Below are 10911 nucleotides of genomic sequence, written 5' to 3'. Positions count from 1 at the left end.
TCGGATGAGGAGTTCAGTGTGTTCACTAGCCGACACTTGCAGGCAGCTGCAGTTCCTCCCCAGTACAAGGAGGGCACGGTAAAAATCGTCTAACGACTCACCAGGGATCTGCTGCCTATGGCCAGTAAGCCGGCCGGATGAAGTGTCCTTTCAGCAGATCCATGGCCGCGTCGTAGTCGGTTGTGTCCTCGATGAGCATGTAGATGGCAGTGCTGATGCACGAGTGGAGGATGTGTAGCTTCGGATCCTTCGTCGGTACATTTTCCGCCGTACTAAGGTAGCTGTTGAAACAAGCCAGCCAGTGCTTAAATGTGGCTGTTGCGTTCGCTGCGTGGAGGCTGAGTCATAGAATCATAGAATTTACAGTGCAGAAGGAGAACATTCGGCCCATCGAGTCTGCACCGGCTCCTGGAAAGAGCATCCTACCCAAGGTTAACACCTCCACCCTATCCCCATAACCCAGTCACCCCACCCAACACTAAGGGCAATTTTGGATACTAAGGGCAATTTATCATGGCCAATCCACCTAACCTGCACATCTTTGGACTGTGGGAGGAAACCGGAGCACCCGGAGGAAACCGACGCACACACGGGGAGGAAGTGCAGACTCCGCACAGACAGTGACCCAAGCCGGAATCGAACCTGGGACCCTGGAGCTGTGAAGTGATTGTGCTATCCACAATGCTACCGTGCTGCCCAAGTCGTAGACACTCTGGCTTGATGCGGAGCCCCATCCTTTAAAATCTTGTAGATTAAATTGATGCGCGATCAATGAACACAGAAACGAAGGAGTAGTCCGAATTGATGGCTTTAATCTACAAGAAGTGTGCCCAGCAGCTTGAGTACAGAAAGAACGATGGCTGCTGGGAAACGCGGGTTCTTATACTCTGCCTCATGGGCGGAGCTACCTTCATCTCGACTAATGAGAAGACAACACTTGGGCCAATGGGCAGCGAGCCTTCTCCACTAATAACAGCTCACACTCCCAGGTACCGTAGTACCTCTAGTCATACTACCAGTTGCCACCTCAAAAAATTACAATAGTTTGTCAGACAGCACCTTTGATTAATCCATGCCTTTCGAAATGAAGATTTATCTCATTACTCAGAATTACTTTTCAATAATGTTTCCACCATGGAATTAGGCTGACTGAATCTATCCCTTTCTCTCTTTTTAAACAATATTACATTTCTCGCAAGAATAGTTTGCTTTGACAATCTTCCCTTCCTTCTTTTAAATAAATGCTCAGTCTCAAAACAGACCAACTGCATTCTAGAAGCCTCTACAAGGGAACCAAGGCCTCAGGTTGCTATCTGTGCACCACAATAATGTGCATTCATATAGCACCTTTGATGTGGTAAAAATCCCGAGGCACTTCACAGGAGTGTTATTGAACAGAATTTAACACCATGCCGCATAAGCTGATACTAGGACAAGTGAATAAATGTTTGGCCATAATATGCTTCAAGGAGCGACTTAAAAGAAGAGAGCACGATGCAGAGAGATTCAGGAAGGGAATTTCAAAGCCTGGAGCCCAGGTAGCTGTGGAGAAATTAAAATTGTGGGAGCACAAGAAAGCAGAATTGGAGGAGTGCAGAGACCTCGGAGGCTTGCAAAGCTGGAGGAGGCCTCTCTCCTTTTCACTGACATTTCCATGTTTACATTGGGTGGTAAGCGAACGGAGGAGTTTATAAGCAAACAGCATGGAGCAATAACTGTGCAATGAATTTATATGGCACATTAACCAGAGAGGCAGAACAAAGCCATCTTGTAAAATCACTAGCAAAAGTTACAGGCTGCTCAGTTATGAGCTGTTAAACCAAGTTTAGCAGCAACATGCAAGCAGAAGTCACTTATAAAAGATTTATTTTGTGAAACCTGGCAAGATAGAAAAATCAGACTGGAATGTAATCCTTCAAGGACCATCCTGAAGTTATCTTTGAGGTGATCTCCCATGCTGAAATCCATCTATTTTGCCCTGATAAAATTGCACATTTGATAAGTGGTAAGGACGCAAGACTAGAAATAAGAATATTCTTTCCACAGTGTATTCCACATGTGGATATTAGGAACATGCTTTGGACATGCATCTGACAATGTATTAACTCCTTCAGTAAAGCTGCATGCAAGGTTGTTTGTAAATAACATTAGCAGCAGTGCAACTTCTTTGTTGCCTCAAGTATCTAGTCAGAGAAATTAGGGAATTCCATAAAATGTCAATTGAGGGAAATGTTTTGCAGTTCAGTCCTGGGATCTGTATTTTTTTGGGTAAAACACATTATTGTCCACCCTTAATTGCCCTCGAGGAGGTGGTGATGAGCCACCTTCTTGAACCGCTGCAGTCCATTTGTGTAGGTACACCCACAGTGCTGCTAGGAAGGAAGTTTCAGATTTTTGACCCAGCGACAGTGAAGGGACAGCGACACATTTCCAAATCAAGATGCAAAGGGACTTGCAGTTGATGGTGGTACCACGCATATGCAGCCCTTGCCATTCTAGGTGGTAGAGATAATGGATTTTTAGGGTGGGTTCAGAACCTTGGTGAGTTGCTGCAGTGCATTTTGTAGATGATACATACTGCTGCCACTGTGCACCGGTGGTAGAGGGAGTGAATGGTGGTGGATGGGGTGCCGAATAAGCGGGTTGCTTTGTCCAGGATGATGTCAAGCTTCCTGAGTGTTGTTGGAGCCACACTCATCCAGGCAAGTGGAGAGTTTTCCGTCACACCCCTGACTTGTGCCTTATAGATGGTGGACAGCTTTGAGGAGTCAGGAGTTGGGTTACTCAGAAGACGTTATATAAAGGAATGATATTTAATGTTAAATGTGTTAGTCTGAGATGGCTATGTCCTTTCCTCCCTGGAGTGGGGTTGACATTAGTTGGCAGCTTATTTGCATACATTGCAGGAGGTGAGAGGGTCAAGCCTTAAGGGTCCAGCTTTGGGTCATTGATGTCAGACTCTGAAAAGCTGACTTTGCTCGGGTATTTTCAGGCAAGTACAAATCGGCCACTGCTCCAGAAGAATGCTGTGCTCAGAGGCAGTGAGATACACCCCAATTTCTGATCGAGCATTGTTTTCATGTATTGTTGCATGGGTAGGTGCTGAAGACTGCTGTCGAGAAGGCACAGGAAAACTGCGATTTCAGTTTCATTGCAATGCAAGGGCAGGAATGGAGGGATGAACAGTTACCTTATTATTGTAAAATAAAAACAGAAAATGCTGGATAAACTCAACTGGTCTGACAGAACCTGTGGGCAGAGAAACAGAGTTTTTTAAAAATAAATTTAGATTACCCAATTATTTTTTCCAATTAAGGGGCAATTTAGCGTGGCCAATCCACCTACTCTGCACATTTTTTTTTTGGGTTGTGGGGGCGAAACCCACGCAGACACGGGGAGAATGTGCAAACTCCACACGGACAGTGACCCAGAGCCAGGATCGAAGCTGGGACCTCAGCGCCGTGAGGCGGTTGTGCTAACCACTAGGCCACCGTGCTGCCCTAGAGAAACAGAGTTAACGTTTTGAATCTGTATGACCCTTCTACAGAACTGAAGAGGAATGTAAACATAATGAATTATACAGTTGGAGAGGGGATTGAGGCAGAATAGAAGGTCAGCGGGAGGTCACAGAATATGGTAAAAGAGACAAATGCAAACCACATCAAAGGGAAAAACAGTACTTCCTCAAGGAAGGCATTCCTGGAAGAGAACTGGCAGTGAATTAAACACTCAAAGAAAAATAAAACTTTGGGAATTCTGGAAATCTGAAATAGGAACAGAAAATGCTGGATAAACTCAGCAGGTCTGGCAGCATCTGTGGAGAGAGAAACATACATTTTGAGTCTATTTGACTCTACAGGACTGAAGGGGGATAGAAATGAAATCACTATTGTAGTTGCATTTTGAGAATTAGGTTTCTTAAGCTGGATCTTAGAGATTGATGGTAATTGTCTTGTGGTCTTTTGGAAATCTCACTTTCCTAACTGTAACGTGCCCTCCTACTCCTCTTCAGGCCATTATACTTCCTGATCAGAATGGCGAAGCACAGAAAGTGGCCATTCAGGTCATGCCCCCACAGCAGCTCTCTGCAAGAGCAACTTAGCTCATCCACTCACCCCACCATTTCCCATTATTCTTTCCCTTCAGCTGCTTATCCAATTGCCCTTTGAAAGCCATGATTAAACTTGCCTCAGCCACACGCCATCAAGCAGTGCATTCCCGGTCAGAACCACTTGCTGCGTGAAAAAAAATATTTTCTCATGTCATCTTTGATTCTTTTGGCAAAAGAAGCAGAGGTGACGCAGATTGGTCAAAAAATTAATTTACACGGCTGGATATTCTCATTCGTAATACATTGGAATGCAGTGTTAAAAGTGATGGAAGCTGTTTCAACAGCTCTATTCAAAGGAAAATTGAAGAAATGCTTGAAGGGGAAGTATTTGCAAGGCTATGGAGTAAGAGCAGACATGTGGGACTAATCGGATGTGTCAAATGACTTCTTTCCATGCTGTATCATTTGATGAAATTAAAGCTGCCAAACATGCTTGTTATATTTTCTTTTACCCTTTTTACAATTACTTTGGCTTCGATCATTTTCCTTCCGAAAGTAAGCCGTACATCAATGGAAAGGTTTGCACTTGCCGTCATATTAGCACATCAGAATATTGAACAGAGAATTTATGTATTCTTTAATTCTTCTTGGGATGCCGGTGTCTCTGGCTTGGCCCAGCCTTTGTTGCCCATCCCTAATTGCCCCTGAGAAAGTGACGGTGAGCCACTTACTTGAACCGCTGCAGTCCTTGTGGTGTGGGGCTTGCAAACTATTCTTTAGTCTCTAGCAGTTGGATGCAACTGAGTGGCCTGCAAGACCACTTGAGAGGCAATTAAGAATCAACCACATTGCTGTGGTTCTGGAGTCATATGCAGGGCAGACCAAACAATGGCAGATTTCTTCACCCGAGGAAGTCATTAGTAAACCAAGTGGGCTTTTACAAGAATCTCACAGTAAGACTAGAATATATTCCAGATTTCTTAATTAATTGAATTCAAATTCACCCAAATGGTTGGATTTGAGCTCATGCCACCACACCATTAGTCCCAGTCTTAGCCCAATATCATTACCACTTATGCTACTGTCCCCACCATATATGATCTTTAGATCACTTCAGTCATTAAACCAAAGCTCCATGGAATTATCTTTATCTTTGAGAAGCAGCAGAATAATGCTCGCTCAACTTTATTTTGACCGTAAATGTTGAACAAGTATACTAAATAAGCAAGCAAATAGCAAGAGAAACAGTGATGTTTGCAATAGCTGTTAAATATTACTATGTGATGATATATTAGAAATTGATAGCTCATAACTATTGTAAAAGGGCCCAGTTAGCACAGTTGGCGAGATGGTGAGACTGTGGATCAGATTAACAGCACTGGGTTCAATACCTGTTTCATCTGAGGTAGTCTTGGGGCCTTGCCCTTTCCGTTGTAAAAAATCATGGTGGCGTATAAAAGTGTGTGCTCTCCGATGCTGCAGCCATTCTGGTTGCAGCTACAGGAGGCACAACATCTTGCTCAATAAAGCCTTGATTGTGCCACCATTCTTGTCTTGTGGCAATTGACGGTACATCATGCCTTGGTACACGTGACAATAAACAAAATCCAATCCAATCATGTAGGGCATCAGAATGAAATCTAATCTTGCTTTCACCTGACAGTCACAAATGACCTTTCCAGTACACCTGACTTGATAGCATTAGGATTGGTAATGCCAGCTGTTCTTTCCTTTCAAGAGTTGGGACTATAATGGACTAATGTGAGACACTAACTGCTGCTTCAGGTTGTATATGAGTTAGCTCATGACTGTCTAGGGATTAAACCTGAGTTCCTATTATTTGTAAGCTAAATACTGCGGATGCTAGAATCTGAAACTAGAACAGAGGATGCTGGAAAAACTCAGCAGGTCTGGCAGCATCTGTAAAGAGAGAAAGCTGAGTTGCGAGTCTTTTCGAGTCTTCATCAGAACTGAAGGGAGGGAGAATGTGTTCGATATTGAAGTGTAGTCGTGAGAGAAAATAATGTAGCAACTTTAAGAGCAAAGACAGACGGCCTGATGTGGGAAGGGGAGGGGGTGGGAGGTGGGGGGGGGGGGGGGGGGGGGGGGGGGGGGGGGTGGCAGGTTGCATTGAAGCATGTACTGGATGTAAAAAAAAAGGGATTTACAATGGACGAGAGATGGATGGACATCTCCTTACTGATGATGCCAAACCTGCTGAATTTTTCAAGCATCCTCTGTTCTTGTCTCATATTATTTATGTTGTCCTCTGCTACCTCCAGAGAGTCGACCCAGTTCAGCTGCAAATGTTTACCCCTCTCATTTTTACGCCACCCCCGCCGCACCCCCCCCCCCCCCCTCCCGCCCCCTCCCCCTCCCTCCCCAAGACATTTGGAATTTTCACCAAAGTGAGCCACCTGCCCGGATTGGTTACATCAGTCACCTTAATTAATTTAAGAGCTTCAACCAATGTCACCTCAAGGTATCCTATCCAAAGGGAACAATCCCAGCTTCTTAACTTGAACCCAAATTCCTGGCAGATGAAAATTTTCATTGCTCAGTCTGTCAAGGTATTGTCAAGGGCAATAATCTGTTTTCAATAGTACAGATTTCCTGTGAATGGTAACAGTAGGTGGGCAGTATACCATGTATCAGTGAGTATTGACTGGGGAAGGACAGCTTAAACCTGTTCATCCATTATTGCTCACTTGATCTAGATTTTGAAAGAATTTTAAGTGAAGCATTGCAGTGTGCTGCCAGACTATCAGATTCCATCTTAGCTGCTGTGGCATTTTTTTTCTTTTTTAAATTAAGTTGTGTGCTAATCTTAAGTGTATGGAGACAGATTTTGTTTAGAGTGCTAAATACCTTAGGCCGGCAGACCATGTTTGTTTGTCTGCCTTGTGTCCAATACCATACGATCATTGGCAGTGTAAGCTGGACTATTGTCAGCAGACTGCTGTCCATGATTTATCAGGTATGTGACGTGAGGTCTCTTAGGTAACAGGTAATAAGAATCGTACCTTGAGCTGTTTATTTACCTTTGGTTTGTAGTAAGGAAAGCTCTCCCATTGTCCCTTAATTAAAATTTTCACTCTCTGAAAAATATCTTTTCATCACAAAGAGAGCTGCTCGGTTTCAGTTTACTGATGCTGGTAATGCAAAACCAGCTGCACTTTTCCAGATTGAAGGCAGGCGTTTGGATGTCACTGGAAGCTCAAAATTGTTTCAATGTCTTTTTTATTTCCCCCACCCCCCAACCAACCCCAGCCCCGCTCTCGTTTACAGACAAATGTTGTTTTCATAAGTCACAAAACAACTACAGTTACATATATCACCAAATGCTAAACAAAAAAAAGTGCGCAATGGTGCTTGAGAGGAGAAAGGAAAAGCGAGGTGACTTTATCTTTCCTATTTCAACCTTGCATTTTGCTGGTGGCTTGCCAGACATTAGGTACAAGACAAGAGGCATGAATTGACTAGTGGGGATCAGCACTGGCCCAAGTGAAAAATCCAAGTAACAAGGGTCAGGTGAGATAAGCCAATGACTTGCAGAAATGGAAATTTTGAACCAAATCGAAAATTTGATGCTTCAAACTTAAGAGCAAAGAGCTGGTGTGAATGTTCCTTCAATGTATTCCTGTTCTTCAAATTATGAAACTATGGGGGAAAGCCAAGGGACAGGGATAGGCAGGAATGTGGGGTTGAAATCTTGATCAGATCAGCCGCCATTTTATTGAATGGCTCGAGGGGCAAAGTGACCTCCCCCCTGCTCATATTTTGCATGTTCATGTGACATTGTGAGGGGCACCTCCCAGATTGAAAACACTGAACAGAAGAAGCAATTAAGGTGGTTAGGCGGTGTTGAATTTTGGAGGTTTAAAAGCCTGTAGCATAATGATATGCACTCATTTAATTAGCCAATAGCAGAAAAATAAAACGTGCATTATAAGAAACACATTTAGTGCAAGCCATGGCCAAATACTAAGACCATCGCAGGAATTGTAAAAAACAGGAGATATTTATGCCTTGAAGTTTATTATAGTCATCAGATCCTGACGCTTCTTCATTTACGTCTTGCCATCTGGTCATGGTTTAATAAAATGAATATGTATGCCGGAGTTACAGCTGTAAATGTCAGCTAGCTGCAGCAAAGGCATGGACAGAGGAACACAGAACTAGGAGTGAAATTCATGGTGGGATTCCAAGTGAAGGTACCAAGGGCTTTATTATGCTCTGACAGTCAATAACGACTAAATGAGAAACATCTGGGGCTGAATTTTCCAGGGGTTTTTCCCATCTTCTGGCGATCAGCCAGTGGAACACTCAGTGAAGTGGGAGACAGAGCCAAAGGAGCTGAGTGGAATGAGACAAAGAGTAGGGATAGTGGACAGGTACTTGAAATGGCAGAATGTGACTAGCAGAGTTCCACAAGGATCTGTGTTGGGGTTTCAACTATTTGCTACATTTATTAATGACTTAAAATGATGATAGAAAACCTTATATCCACCGTCTCCACTATTCACTCCCTCCACCACTGATGCACGGTGGCAGCAGTGTGGACCATTTATCAGATACACTACAAAACTCACCAACATTCCTTTGACAGTACCTTCCAAACCTGTGACCTCTACCACCTAGAAGACAAGGGCAGCAGACACATGGAAACACCACCACCAGCAAGTTCCCCTTCAAGGTACACACCTTCCTGACTTGGAATTATATCACCGTTCCTTCACTGTCGCTGGGTCAAAATCTTTCCTATAACACACTGGCAGGAGGGAGATAGAGAATCTAGTGGCGCAGTGTAATGACAACAATCCTCTCCTTCAACGTCAGCAAAACTGAGGAGTTGGTCGTTGACTTCAGGACGCAAAATATCAGACACACCCCTGTCTGCATCAATGGTGCTGAGGTGGAGATGGTTGACAGCTTCAAATTCCTACGTATGCACATCACCAACAATCTGTCCTGGTCCACCCACGTTGACGCTACGGCCAAGAAACCACAACAGCACCTATACTTCCTCAGGAAACTATGGAAATTCGGTATGTCACATTGACTCTTACCAATTTACACAAATGCACCACAGAAAGCATCCTGGGGGCGATTCTCTAATATTGGGCCCAAGTGTTCATGCCGTCGTGAACACCACAGGGGGCCAGCATGGCGCTGGAGCGGTTCACGTCACTCCAGCCTCCTTACGCAGTGCCAAATGGGTGCTCTGCCAACACGTGCATGCGCAGTTAGGCCGCGCCAACCTGCGCATGCACGGGGGACTTCTTTAGCGCGCCGGCCCCGACCAACATGGGGTCGGTGTTCAGAGGCCGGCCGTGTCAGGAAGTAGGACGGGGGGGGAAGAGGCCGGCCTGCCGATTGGTGGGCACCGATCATGGGCCAGACTCCATTGGAGGGCCCCCCCCGGGTGAAGGAGCCCCCCCTCCCATCAGGCCGCCCCCTGACGGTTCCTGCAGAGTTCACGCTGGCATCGACCAGGGGTGAACAGCGCCGGCGGGACTCTGTCGTATCAGCACGGCTGCTTGGCCCATCTGGGCCGGAGAATCAGCGGCCCTGCTTCTGGCACCGCGCCTCGGAGAATCGCTCGCCGGCATCAGGGCGTCGTGGTGCGGTTGCGGCGATTCTCCGGCATGGAGAATCACCCTCCCTATCTGGCTGCATCACAGCCTGTTATGGCAACTGCACAGCCCAAGGCCGTATGAAACTACAGAGAGTCATGAACACAGCCCAGTCCATCAAGCGAATCCGCCTCCCGGCCATTGACTCTGTCTACACCTCCCGCTACCTTGTGAAAGTGGGCAGCATAATCAAAGACTCCTCCCACCCAGCTCCTTCCCCTCTGCTACAAGACTCCTGAATGACCCTCTTATGGACTGAACTAATCTCTTCACACATATTCTCTACTGAGTAGTACTGCACTCCGTATGCTTCATGCGCTGCCTGTGTTTATGTATTTACATTGTGTATTTATAATATGTGCTATGTTTTTTCATCTATGGAATGATCTGTCTGGACTGGATGCAGAACAATACTTTTCACTGTACCTCAGTACACATGACAATAAATCAAATCCAATCCAATCCTACACTATGGGCTGCAGTGGTTCAAGAAGGTGGCTTATCGCCATCTTCACAAGGGATAATTGGGGATGGGTGATAAAATATAGACAGCAACGTCCAGATCCCATGAACAAATTAATAAACAAATGTAAAATTTGCCAATGACATAAAGATGGGGGAATATTGTAATCAGTATAGCTGGAGATGTAAAATTGCAAGTGAATGGGTAACATTTTGGCAAATGTGAGGCCACCAACTTTGGGCCCAAGAAGGAGAGAACACGGAACTTTCAAAATGGTGAAATGCGAGAAATAGTGGCCTTCCAACGAGACGTATGGTACTCAGCACATTAAAATGTCATAAAATAATCAAAAAGCAAAATGGAACTCTGACCTTTATATCTAGTCACTCTTGAGCTTTAAAAAGCCCTGGCTAGACTGTCCCTGGATTGCAAGTAGTTCTGGACACGGCACCTTGGAGGGGATGCATTGGCTTTGGAGTTAATGCAGCACAGACTTACTCGAATGATATCTGGACTCCAGGAGTTAAACTTTGTGGAGAAATTAAACAAGCCCACACATGTAGAATGCCAAAGTGAGTTACACAGTGGAGAGATGCTCTGGAATTTAATCAAAAAGAGTGAACTGCACACTAAACTGGAGAAGGGAAAAAAGGAGAAAGTTGCACTGGAGCACTTTTGATAATGTTATTAAATCAAAATCTTATGCACATTTTGAATCCTTTGAAGAGCATTTAAGTCAATCTTATAACTAATATGTCAAG

Source organism: Scyliorhinus canicula, chromosome 1 (genome assembly GCF_902713615.1).
Source record: "Scyliorhinus canicula chromosome 1, sScyCan1.1, whole genome shotgun sequence".
In the NCBI taxonomy this organism is placed as follows: Eukaryota; Metazoa; Chordata; class Chondrichthyes; order Carcharhiniformes; family Scyliorhinidae; genus Scyliorhinus; species Scyliorhinus canicula.
This window is presented reverse-complemented; position numbering follows the sequence as displayed.